We start from the raw sequence: 12539 nt of genomic DNA on the forward strand, positions 1-12539 counted from the left end.
TCTGGGCTGGGTGAGACAGAAGCTCTGGTGGAGCAGATGGGGATGAGAAGGGAGGAATGAAGGAGGGAAAAGGCAGAACAAGACACAGGCAGCCCACTGCCCGAAAGGCCAGATCCTGCCAGATGCAGCAGAACCCCAGGCCTCCCACCCTTGAGGGCCCAGGGCAGGGGCACATAGGTAGCACATAAGGACATATATGCATTCTGGCAACCCCTGGCATCAGATCAGCTGCTGTTCAACTCCTAGAGGTCACAACATGGCTGCTCTGCTCATCACATTATCTCTGGAGACCAGCCCAAGGCCTGGTACATAAATATTTGTTACAGAACATGACTGCCCAAAGGGACTACTTTGTACCAGGAGCTTCACGTTTCATCACCAGTTTTCCAGACCTTTGGAAGTACTGTTCCAGTGTCCAAAGATGGCAAGACTGAGGCTCAGAGAGAGAGCAACGTGCCCAGAGCAACACAGCTAAGCGCTGACAGTACTGAGTCTTGGCCTCAAAAACTTTGCCCTTCCCACTGCCACCACATGGCCTCTAGAAGGAGGAGAGAGGGGGAGAAAAGGGCTCTTCTAAAGCAGAAAGCAGTTAATCTCCCCTGAGCAGCCTCCCTGAACTCTGTTCCTACAAGCCCAGGTCAGCCAGGGCAGCAGCTCAAAAACGCCTGTCTTTACATTCACCCCAAGGCAAAGCCAAGTCTCCCCTAATTCTGGTCCCACCCAAACAGGAGCCTGCCATGCACTGGGCAGACTGTGGCGAGTCAGAAGGGGGCTTTGTACCATCAGTCACCTGAGGAGCTTGGGCCCTTCAGCCCGGCCCCCGATCCATACCACAAGGTCAAGGCCCAGCCATCAGTCACCTGAGGAGCTTGGGCCCTTCAGCCCGGCCCCCGATCCATACCACAAGGTCAAGGCCCAGCAGCACAGCAGGCTCCTCACAGGGGACTCCGTAGGTCCCCACGCCTCACCCCTCTCCCCTGGGGATCAAGTTTGTAGAAAGAGGAGGCAGAGCCTTGACTGGACTGCACCCACGGCTCCACCCCCAAAGGTTGGCTGTGGCTGGCGCTGTCCAAGGTCCTTCACTCATACTGTGTTATCTCTCATGCAAGGGGCCTGTTATCCCCATTTCCCTGGTAACAACTGAGTCCAGAGAGGTAAAATAACTTGCCTAAAGACCGAAGGTGGCTCCATGGTAAAGAATCCACCTGCAATGCCCGAAACGTGGGTTCAATCAGAGTCGGGAAGATCCCCTGGGTTGGGAAGATCCCCTGAAGGAGGAAATGGCAACCCACTCCAGTATTCTTGCCTGGATAATCCCATGGATAGAGGAGCCTGGCAGGCTACTTACTGTCCATGGGGTCGCAAAGAATTGGACACAACTGAGTGACTAAGCCCGCATACATGCAAAGATTGCACAGCTGGTGAGCAACACCCAAACCCAGAGACATCAAACACAAAGCCAAAACCACCACATACACAGCCTTTCCATGAGCTCTAATCCTAGCTCCATTCCTCCAGACTCCTGCACTCTCCACACAACTGCAGATTGGCTCCTTTCCCCCAAAGCCACAGAGACCTGGCAAGAGACAGCCCAGGAGCCAGGAGCCCCCAGGGGACAGTGCCCTCACCCCAGCGGGAATACCCCCACGAGCCCTGTTCCCAGGCCCATGGCTCCCTCCCTCCCACAGCGAGCTGAGCGGGAGCATAGGCTGCATTTGTGGGAAACTGGGACTCAGCGCGCAGAGAGGGAGTCAATTTATTCTGGAGAAAACATCTTTGTTCTGCAAGTGAAGGGAAGCCATTTCCAACAATTTAATGCTCTGTTCACGGGCCCGGGTGCTGGGGTTGCAGCGCGAGACTTGTTCTTCGAGGCAGAGCGGCACATAATGAGGCTTCTCACTGCCGCTCCCTGCCATCCTGCCAAAAACCAGAACGGTTATTTATCCATTAATCTGACATTACACCCCCTGCATTTTATCTGCTTAAATAAATTTGGTGGTTAGAGTGTGTGCCTGGCGGAGAAACTCCTGCATTCAATCTCCTAGGTGCCAACCTGTGCGTCGCTGCCATTACAAAACCCGCCTTTGACACCCCGGGGCCTCGACGGTCCCAGAGGAAAAATGGAAAGGGCAGCAGGCAGGATCCAGCCTCTCCCAGCTCTCCCAGACTCAGGCCCCTGTTCTCCAGAGGCTGTCTGTCTAGGGTCCCAGCGTGCAGCCACACTCCCTGAAGTCACACGCTGGTGGCCTTACACCCAGCAAAATAAGCCACCTCTTTCCACCAGCATCGATGGGCCACAGGGGAGAATGGGAAACCCCAGAACCCTGATGCCTGGGCTGGAATCCCGGCTGGGCCACTCACTAACTGTGTGACCTTGTGATGGTCACTTCACCTCTCTGTGCCTCAGCTTCCCCATCTCATTCCTAGGGTTGTTGTGAGAAGTAAATGAGTTAAAACTCGTGAAATGTTTAGACTGTGCCAAGCGCATATCAAGTGCTCAGTAAACATTGGCTTAAAGTATATATAATTTTAAAAATCTAAGGCAAGCATTTATAAGCACAGCGGTGGAAACAGGCTCAACCATTGGGTCCTAAACGTGTCCTGTAATGAGAAGGAAGGTGAGCAGAGCCCAGCATCCCCACCCCACCCATCCTACCTCCTTCACTCAGTTAAGCATAGAAAGAGTACTGGAACATTTCACTTGAACCAGGGGTCACACTGCTTGAAATGTTTGAAAGTTTTTTTTTTTTTTAAGCCATGCCTTGTTTTTTAAAGAGAAGAATAACTGAAAACCAGAGAGGGCTTGGGACTTGCCCAGGGCTCTCAGCAAGCTCACAGCAGAGCTGGAAGCAGAATCTAGACCTTTGACCCCCAGGTCAAGTTTTTTTAATTGTTTTTAGTAGGGGACCTCAGGATGCATTCACCTCGTCTTCAGCCTCTCTACCTAACAGCCTCTCTAGCAGGGCAGGCTGATCCACAAACGATACCAGCTGGGCACTCTCCTCTACCACCCCAGCAGCTGCAGTGCCAACCACCCTATGGGAGGTAAAACCCTGGGACCCTCAGACTTCAATTTCCTCCCACCTTGGAGACTGGCAACCCCATTGCCCGTTTGTGCTTCTTCTGTCATCTCCTTTCCTCTTCTGGGTCTCTGCAGCATCTCCTTGGTCTGGAAACTTGCTGAAACTCCCTGCCTCTCCTCCCTGTATCTTGTCTGCCCCTGGGAATAACACGCCCCCACCCTCAGGGCCAGAGTCTGCACTCTGGCTCATCTGCTGGAGGCCAGCCCAGGGCTGGGTGACTCCTGAGCTTTGCTACCCGCCCCCACGTCCCACCACCACATAGCTTCAGATGCAGGCTCCTTGGATGTATCGTTGCCCAGCTCATACCCAGTCTGAGCTCACCACACCCCTCTAGGGGCTGTCCCCTTGCAAGGCCATTCCCTGAACACCCTCCAGAGGGCTGGTTGCTCTGCCTGGAGAACGAGACTTCCACAATCTCTTCGCCCAGGAGAACCTGGCCGGATGCCCCACGCTGACTGTCGAGGTGGGTGGGGAGCGAAGCGGTGAGTCTGTAACCAGAGAGAAGAGCTGTGTCCCACGCAGGATCCGCTCTGCCCAGGCAGCTGCAAGCCCAGCCCCTGCCTCCTTCAGAGCAACAGAGAGGCAGGCATGCGGGCAGACAGACGCCCAACACAGAGACCCCCACATGCTTGCCCGCCGAGTCACTACAGCCCCTTCCTCCTTGGACCCGCAGACTCAGAAGCCCCTCCAATCTGAACTTGACTGCACCTGGTCATCCAAAAGCTCCCCAAGGGAGGATGGCTATTTCCTAACCCACAGAAAGCCCCTGAATAATGCCATCTGCCATCAAAGCCAGGCACTTGCCCAATTCCTGGCTTCCAAGGCATGTTTAAGCAAGAAAAATGTCATGGCAAGAAGCAGCCCCCTGGCCACACAATGGGGATAGGCCGGGGCTTCAGGTGGCCAGCCTGGCCTGAAGCTTCACTCTGTCCAGCCCTCAGTAGGCTTGAGCTCCTGACACTCCCAGCTTGGACAGTCTCATCTTAAAGAGCTATTCTCACTGGCTTCCTACTCTACTTTCCTCACTATTCCCTCCGTTGATCTGTGTCTTGCCCTCAATCTCATGCTCACACTTGAGTGCTACTTGGAAAGTGACCTGTGTCCTAGACCACATCAGCTTCTGATCATTTCAGCAAGATCCAGGCCCACCCTCTAATAACCTGGGCCAGGTACTGTGCTGAGATTTAGGGTCTAAGACATAATTAGGTATATCCCTCCCATTCTAGAGATGAGGACACTAAGGTTTGCCCAGGACACAAATCTTCTAAGTGGCCCAGTCTGGATTTAAGCCCAGATGTGTCTGAACCCAGCGCCCCAAGCCTTATCCCCAGCCCTGCCCACGTGGCTGGCAGGCCCACAGACATGTTTTTGCCCCCTGAATGAAATCACACACCAGGTCCTACCCCTGCATCCTTGGAGGATGGAGGAAGGAGGACTGAACCCCATGGGCCACATTTTCGGTAAGATTCTGATCAGGGGTCTATCTTCCTTCAGTGCCACTAAGACTTACCTGTCTCTGGCAGAGAGAGAAAATCAACATTTTACAGCAATAAAAGGCTGCTCCTGGTTAGACATCAAACGAATCAATCTTCTCCGACAGTTAATTTTCATTTTGCAACTTTCCCCAGTGACAATGACAAGTAATGACCCTGTGGGTCTGCAAAGTCGTTGAGCAGCAGCCCAGGCTCCTATGCTGCTGGCTCAACCCCTCCCCTTCTGTGCCTGCCCCTCACATCCGCTTGCTCCTCAGATCCAGATGCCTCTCTATCCAGGAAAGCCTGAAGTTGCCCCCCTGGGGTAGGCAGACAGAGCTCAGGAAGAGGCACTGATGATCCCATGGCCAGTAGTCCCCACCCCATCCTCACTGAGCCCTGCCCTTCACCACATCGTCAACCATCTTCCCTAAATAGCCATCACCACTTACTCTCCAACACACCTTTGACTCCAGGACCTGCCATCAGCCCCACAATGCACAGCACCAATGACCCCAACAGAAAGCTCCTCCAGCACACCCCTCCTGCTCCCCCAAACCCCGTCATGGAGAATCGACACACACAGCGCTCCTGGGTGCCGTCAACAACCCCCAATCCACCATATGTGGCCCCCACGTGCACGTCAGAGATTCCCAGCACTTCCACACAGCCAAGGGGCCCCTAGACTCGGCACCTACCCTCCCCTCCCTCCCGCGCTGCCTGAATCTGGCCCAAGGCTTCCTCCACCCACGTGTGACTGGGTGGCAGGTTTAATACAGTGGGGACAGAAAGATCCTCTCCCAGGGAAGGGCCTTTGCCCCACTCTCCAACTCCCAAATCAGCTGATGGGGTGTCAGCTCAGCTCAGAGCCTTCCAGCTCTCCACAGCCGGCTCTGCGGCCTGCTAAGAGAGATGGGGAAGACCCACTCGGCCCTGGACCGTGGCTCCACGGTGAGTTCCAAAGCCGACTGCAGCAGCTTTCACTGGCTCAGGAAACTCCCTCTCCCCACTACTTTCTGGGACTCACAGCCAGGACTGAGCTTAAGTCCACAGAATCCTCCCATGAGCCCTACCCCCTTTCCAGCAGAGCGATGACACCACGGAGTGGGACTCCCCGATTCCTCTACTTCCCAGAAATACTCCAAACCTGGGAAGACTCCTCTCCTCGCCCCGCAGATCTCCTGACCTCAGGAAGAAGCACAACTACCATTAGTGAGTGTCCCCATGTGCTGAGGATGGTGCCAGCCAGGCTGTCTGGCCAGCGCAGTCCATGTCAGCCTCACGTCACTGCACGGATTCCAGCCCTGGGAGAGCGCTCGGCACCGCTGACAACAAGAAGCATTTATTGAATAAATGAACGGAGAGAGGACTTTCCATATATTCCCTTATGCAATATCTCAGCCACCCTGCAAGCTGGGTATTACTACCTCAAACGGTTTGAGGACAACCATCAACTAACAGAGCCACGTTCCAGCACAAGTTTCTGTCCCACTGCAGAGCCTCTGCTCAGCTCTGACGCACAGAGAGCCCCATTCAACGAGGGCGACGTGGGGACAGGCCACTTGTGTGCAACCCCACCCTACTCAGGACAGGGCTCCGGAGCCCCGTGCCCATCTCTTCCTGACACCAAACCACAGCTCCAGGAAGTGCAGGCAGCAACCCCCTGCATCTCCCTGGCAACCCAGGAGCTTTTGTTCTTGAAGAATGGAGCTGATTCATCCCCCCTGGGGGAACAGCACAGGCTGCCGGCAGGGGAGCGCGTTGAGACCCACTCTGCAGCCTAGAGCAACCCAGGCTAGGCTACTGCATGTGGGGAGGGGAGCCAGGCCAGGCTTTCTGGACAGGCATTTCAGTGCCCACCACACCCTCCAGCCAGAACTCCAACCGCAGCTCAGCAACAAGACAGCAAAACCGCAGGAGTCCCACTCCTGGCCCGCCCTCCTCGCCATCTTCTTCCCCTTCCCGCCAGTCCCAGGGGCCCCTGGACTTCACACATACAGCTCAGTGGCTTCACCTATCCCCATGCTCTCTCTGTGCTTCACACCTCCTGTCCTTCAGAAGGCAGAGCCCCTGTCCTTGACCCTTGCTCTGGATTTCTTATCTTTGAACCAAGGGTTCAGAGGTTGCCCCTCACCTGCAGTTCTCCCTAGGCAGAACACATCACCGCTCCCGTGTACCCCACAGCCCTGTGTACACCTCGTCTGTATCACACACAGTTCCTCTCACTCAGAAGCATCCCTCTCTTGACAGGATTGACTATCCTGCCGCTAGACGATGAGTTCCTAGAGGCAGGGAGCAGGACCCTTCTCCCCTGAGCATCCCCAGCTCAGGACAGCATCACAGGGACTCTGTAAGTCACCCCTGATGAGACAGCACAGAGCACCCACTGCAGACTGTTGTTGTCATCAATGCCCAAGCACTCCTCCGTGCCACTGAGCCAGGCCTGGCAGGTGACCTGCTCGGGCCAATGAAATGCAAGCAGTCGTGATATGTGTTCACTCCGGGCAGAAGTTTCAGAGCTGGTCCTTGATTCTCCACCCATATCGCCAACGGTGGCTCAGTGCACTGCTGCCCCAGCTGGTTCGTGGAGTGAGGAAGATGACGACGGGCTGGTAGCAGCCTTGGGCCAGCCCCTGATGCACATGTGACCTGAGCAAGAAATAAGCCAAGATCTGCAAGCTGCTTGTCACCGTCGCATTGTGGCAAAGCAAGGAGAGAAGGAACAATGCTCCCCATACCTGCCCAGGAAAGTGCAGACGTCAGGACTTGGCTGGACACCACTAACAGGGCGTGGTTTTCGATGTCAGCCTACTCTGACTGTGTTTTACACAACTAAATCCAAACAAGGAAGAGAAACTGGGGCATGTTAGAAAGACCGAGGTCTCAAGGCAGATAGACTTGCGTTCAAATCCAAGTGAAGACATATCTGTGACCTTGGACAAGTCCCTTCACCTCTGTGAACCTCAGCTTCCTGATCATAAAACAGATGCCACCATACCTGCCCAACAAGGGCATTCTTAAACCATCTAGAGCACAAACACTGCATGCAAAGTGCCTCGTGCTCTGGGAGTCCTTCAGCGCTCATGGCTGCCAGTTCCTCTGATTAACTTTATCAAAGATGTCTGGGGAGTAGGGAGCAGGGTGACCCAGACTGAACACTAAGCCCTGGCATGGGAGGCAGGGGCACCAGCACCCGCCTTAGGACAGGCTATACCCGAGATACCACCACCTGTCGTCCACAAGGCACACAGAGGCCCAGGCTGCGGGTGAGCTGGGTGCTCTGAAGCCACCATGCCAGCGCTCCAAGTTATGCTTCCCACGCTCCCCCCTACACACACAGACAGATGGGAGCATCTGAGAAGTCCCATTTCTGGCTCCTCTGGGGCAGCTGAATCCTGGCCTCCACTTATCCCTTGTGCTTAAGAGCCCTCTTGTCTCTGTCCTCACTTAGTCCTTCCTCTCTTCCTCCCTGAGCACAGGACGTGGCCCCTTCCTCAGGCCCCACCTAGGACTGCTTTCTCTGTCCTTCAGTCTCAGTGCCCAAGCAGAAGACACTTTTGAGGCAGGCTGGCAGCAACTTCTTGGAGACGGGGGCACCTCCCATTTGCTTTCTGCTGTTCCTCTAAGCCCTCAGACTTGTCTTATTTAGGGACATAACAGGTGTGTGTACTTAGTCACTCAGCCATGTCCAACTCTTTGTGATCCCATGGACTATAGCCCGCCAGGCCCCTCTGTCCACGGGGATTCTCCAGGCAAGAATACTGGGGTCGATTGCCATGCCCTCCTCCAGGGGATCTTCCCAACCCAGAGATAGAACTCAGGTCTCCTGCATTGCAGGTGGATTCTTTACCATCTGAGCCATGAGGGAAGCCCTGACATAACAGGGGGTTATTCCTCATGAACAAGGGGTCCCATTAGAGCCTGAAACTGCACCTCTCATAATATAGTCCAGAAGCCAAAGCCTCCACAGCTCCTTTCTGGGGAAAGTCTGACATGACTGGGTACTTGGGACTCATGAGGAAATGCCCATCAGAGTCACGCTGTGCAAAGATACAAAGCAAGGCTCATTCTGCACAAAGACATGGGAACCACTTTTACTGATCACCTCCTAGGTGCTAGGCACCATGCTGGGTATGCTACATGTGCACCTCATGAAAACCCTCCAAGATGCCTGCCATTATCTTATTTTACTGTGCATGCAGAAGCTAATGCTCCCTAAGGGGAGAGGACCCTAGGGGCTCACATACGAATCTTCTGATCCCAAGTCTCAGGCTCCTTCCTACAACCTCTTCACAGAATTAACCATCCTCTTCCCTTAAGGGCTGAACAAAACTTCCCTGATTTGTAACCCTTCCTGGAATAGCATTTAAAATTGCTTTCAATAAAAAATGTTTTAAATGAACCTAATCCTTCATAGTTTGGAAACATGAAACACCTGCTTTGTCTCGGCAACTGTATCTCCTGATTAAAACAACTATAAACCACCTCCTCCACCCCTTCAGATCCTGGGCTTCTAAAAGGCAGGGGCTATAAATTATTCCACCCAATACACTCTGGAGTGTGGCAAAGAGTATTGATCAAGAACAAGTAAAATAATTAAATCATCCCTTCCCACCTCATTCCAACAATTGTCTCCTCTCCATCATCCCTCACATCTTTATCCATTCTGTTCGCTCAATCACTAAATAAAACCAAATTATCAACATTAAACATAACAGGACTTCCCTAGTGGTCCAGTGGTGAGGAATCCACCTGCCAAGGCCAGGGGTCACGGATTCAATCCCTGGTCTGGGAAGATTCCTCACGCCAAAGAGCAGCTAAGCCCGTAAGCTGCAATTAGTGAGCCTGTGCTCTGGAGCCCCACAAGCCACAACTACCGAGCCCTTGTGCTGCTGCTGCTGCTGTTGCTGCTAAGTCGCTTCAGTCATGTCCGACTCTGTGCAACCGCACAGACAGCAGCCCGCCAGGCTCCGCCATCCCTGGGATTCTCCAGGCAAGAACACTGCAGTGGGTTGCCATTTCCTTCTCCAATGCATGAAAGTGAAAAGTGAAAGTGAAGTCGCTCAGTCGTGTCCGACTCTTCGTGACCCCATGGACTGCAGCCCACCAGGCTCCCCCGTCCATGGGATTTTCCAGGCAAGAGTACTGGGGTGGGGTGCCATTGCCTTCTCCGAGCCCTTGTGCAGCAACTACTACAACCTGTGCACTCCAGAGCCCGAGCTCCGCAACAAGAGAAGCCCCCACCACGAGAAGACCGCACACCGCAACTGGAGAGCAGCCCCTGCTCACTGCAACTACAGGAGAGTGCGTGAAGCAGTGCAGACCCAGGGCAGCCACAAGTAAACAAACAAAATCTTCTTTTAAAAATCAGTAACATTTGGGCTTCTGTTTCTGACCAAGATGGAGTAACAGGGACCAGATTTACCCTGACTCCTGAAACAAAGGGAGGGGGTAAATATATTTTAAATGGTTTATAAGACACTGGACATGAGACAACAAAGGACAGATCCTGAGACCCTGAGAAAGGAAAGCAAGGGGCCTCTACAGTTGCCTCATTATCCTGTCCTAAGAGAGTTTCTAGGGTGACACAGGGGTTGGGCAGACATGAAGGGGACACAGATGACACGCAGGTGTCCTGAGTTAAGGATTTAAAGCTGAAAGTTCAAGAAGACAAAGACAGCCAGAATTCACAGACCAGAAAAGAGAGAGAAGTATACAGACAGAGAAATCAGAATTTTCAGAAGGTCCCACTTAAGTCTTTAGCAGAGTAAACCTTTTCCAACACCAGGAAAAGAACCTCAAAAAGATTTGAGGGACTAGTGCCTGACATTTACACAGGGCTACAAACAGTGCCTGTTTCCAACCAGACTGGAAAACCTCATGATTTACAGGACAGTGGGAGGTTACACACACAGATTCTGCCTCAGCAGCAGTAGCTGTGGTCCTGCCTGACAAATGGAAAATCAAGACTCAAAAGGATCAAACTGTTTCCAAGTAACTTAACTATACCCCAGAGTAAAGTTCAAGGATACTTCTAAAAATATAAAAATACCCATCACAATGCAGGTAATCCCACAAAATTCAGGAGGCATGTTTAAGAAGCAGAAAAATGCAAACCATATGAAGAGAAAATCAACCAATCAAAACCAAACCAGAACTGGCACAGATGTCCGAATTAGCAGACAAGAATATTAAAACAGTCATTATTACTAAATGCCATGTGTTAAAAAGCTAAGGAGAGACATGAAAGAATTAAATAAGATGCAAATTAGACTTCTAGAGGGAAAAACTCCAATTTATGAGATTAAAAAATAAATTAATGTTGGATTAGATATAGTAGAAAAAAAGATTAGTGAACTTAAAGACATAGCAAAAGAAAGTATCCAAAAGGAAATAGAGGGTACCATCTTACACTGCTCAGAATGGCCATTGCTGCTGCTGCTAAGTCACTTCAGTCGTGTCCGACTCTGTGCGACCCCATAGACGGCAGCCCACCAGGCTCCACCGTCCCTGGGATTCTCCAGGCAAGAACACTGGAGTGGGTTGCCATTAAAAAGTCTACAAATAATAAATTCTAGAGAGGGTGTGGAGAAAAAGGGACCCTCCTACACTGTTGGTGGGAATGTAAATGTAAGCCACTATGGAGAACAGTATGAAGTTTCCTTTAAAAAATAAAAATAAAAGTTACCATGTGATTCAGTGATTCCACTCCCAGGTAAATATCTGGAGAAACCTATAATTCAAAAAACACATGCGCTCCAAAGTTCATAGCAGCATTATTTACAATGGCCAAACCACGGAGACAACCTAAGCATTCACCGACAGAGGAATGGATAGAGAAGGTGTGGTGCATATGCAACGGAACATCACAGTCATTTAAAAAATGAGATAATGCCGCCTGTAGAAACACGACTGGACCTAGAGACTGCCAAACTGAGTGAAACAAGTCAGACAGAGAGACAAATATCACAATATCAATTACACGTGGAATCTTAAAAAACGATACAGATGAACTTATCTGCAAAGCAGAAAGTTACCGTTCCCACCAGGCTGGTCTCTCCCAAAGGCTGTGAGGGAAGGGACTGTTTCAGGCCTCCCTCCTTAGCTGGCATACGGCTGTCTTCTCCTTGTGTCTCTTCACATAGTCTTCTCTTTATGTATGTCTAGTTCTGTGTTCCAATTTGTTTTTTATCAAAATAACAGTCATACTGGATTAAGGCCCACCATAATGAGCTCATCTTAACTAATTACATATGCAGTGATCCTACTTCCAAATAAGGTAACATTCTGAGATACTAGGGCTTCCCTGGTGGCTCAGAGGTTAAAGCGTCTGCCTCCAATGTGGGAGACCCAGGTTCGATCCCTGGGTTGGGAAGATCCCCTGGAGAAGGAAATGGTAACCCACTCCAGTATTCTTGCCTGGAGAATCCCATGGACGGAGAAGCCTGGTGGGCTACAGTCCATGGGGTTGCAAAGAGTCGGACACAACTGAGCAACTTCACCTTCACCTGAAATACTGTGGGCGAAGCCTTTAATATGAATTTTGAGGGGGTTATAATTCAATCCCTGACACTCAGTAAGGTTAACAGCCAGTTTCTCATCAGAAAGGAAGAAGGTAAGCAGGCTATGGGGGAAAAAAGCTTACAACCAAAAATTCTATATCCAGCAAAACTTGCCTTCAAAAGTGAGAGACAGATTATGTCAAATGAAATCAACTCATCACAAAAGGACAAATACTATATGATTCTACTCACATACGGTGTGTGGAATAGTTACATTCATAGAAGCAGGAAGTATAATGGTGGTAACCAGCGGAAGGGGAGTAGGGGAATAAGGAGTTCTTGTTCAACAGTTACAGAGACTTCAGTTTGGGAAGATAAAAAAAAGTTCTGCAGATGGAGGGTGTTGATTGCACAACAGTGTGAACATACTTAATGTCACTGAAATGCACATTTAACTATGGTTAAATGACAAATTCAATGTT

At 51.4% G+C, this 12539-nt stretch overlaps 1 protein-coding gene and 1 non-coding gene across 6 annotated transcripts in view; one reads left to right on the top strand and one right to left on the bottom strand.

Moving 5' to 3' along the window:
- Positions 1–12539, bottom strand: part of GRID1 (glutamate ionotropic receptor delta type subunit 1) — a 692098-nt gene that overhangs the window by 598698 nt on the left and 80861 nt on the right. The window lies entirely within an intron of this gene.
- On the top strand, positions 11859–11930 carry TRNAW-CCA (transfer RNA tryptophan (anticodon CCA)). The gene has a single exon. It is a non-coding gene; the product is annotated as a tRNA-Trp (tRNA).

Source organism: Bos javanicus, chromosome 28 (genome assembly GCF_032452875.1).
Source record: "Bos javanicus breed banteng chromosome 28, ARS-OSU_banteng_1.0, whole genome shotgun sequence".
NCBI lineage: Eukaryota > Metazoa > Chordata > Mammalia > Artiodactyla > Bovidae > Bos > Bos javanicus.